This window comes from Eimeria mitis, genomic scaffold, assembly GCF_000499745.2.
Source record: "Eimeria mitis Houghton genomic scaffold, Emh_scaff7491, whole genome shotgun sequence".
Classification (NCBI taxonomy): Eukaryota; Apicomplexa; class Conoidasida; order Eucoccidiorida; family Eimeriidae; genus Eimeria; species Eimeria mitis.
In genome coordinates, this window is record NW_013575484.1 from 1,839 (window position 1) to 2,268 (window position 430).

Consider the following 430-nt stretch of genomic DNA (forward strand, 5'->3'; position numbering starts at 1 on the left):
CAGCAGCCGAGATTATCTTTGTTTGAGTATCCTCAATCCTACAACTGGTTTTTTATGTGTATTTATATGTATATTATTTATATTTTTATTTATATTTTTATTTATATTTTTATTTATATTTATATTTATATTTTTATTTATATTTTTATTTGTTATTTGCGTAATAGTAGATAAATTTAATAAACCAAAAATATCGATCAGCTGTCTTGCTTCTTCTCTTATTTCATTTATGCTGCATATACACCCCGCTGCTGCTGCTGCTGCTCCTGCTGCTGCTGCTGCTGCTGCTGCTGCTGCTGCTGCTGCTGGCTGCTGCTGCCGCCGCAGCAGGTTATCTCTTGCTGCTGCTGCTACGCATAAAGACAGTGCATGCACAAAACACCTAAAACATAAACGCCCCTGAAACAAAAAAAAAAAAAAAAAAAAAAAA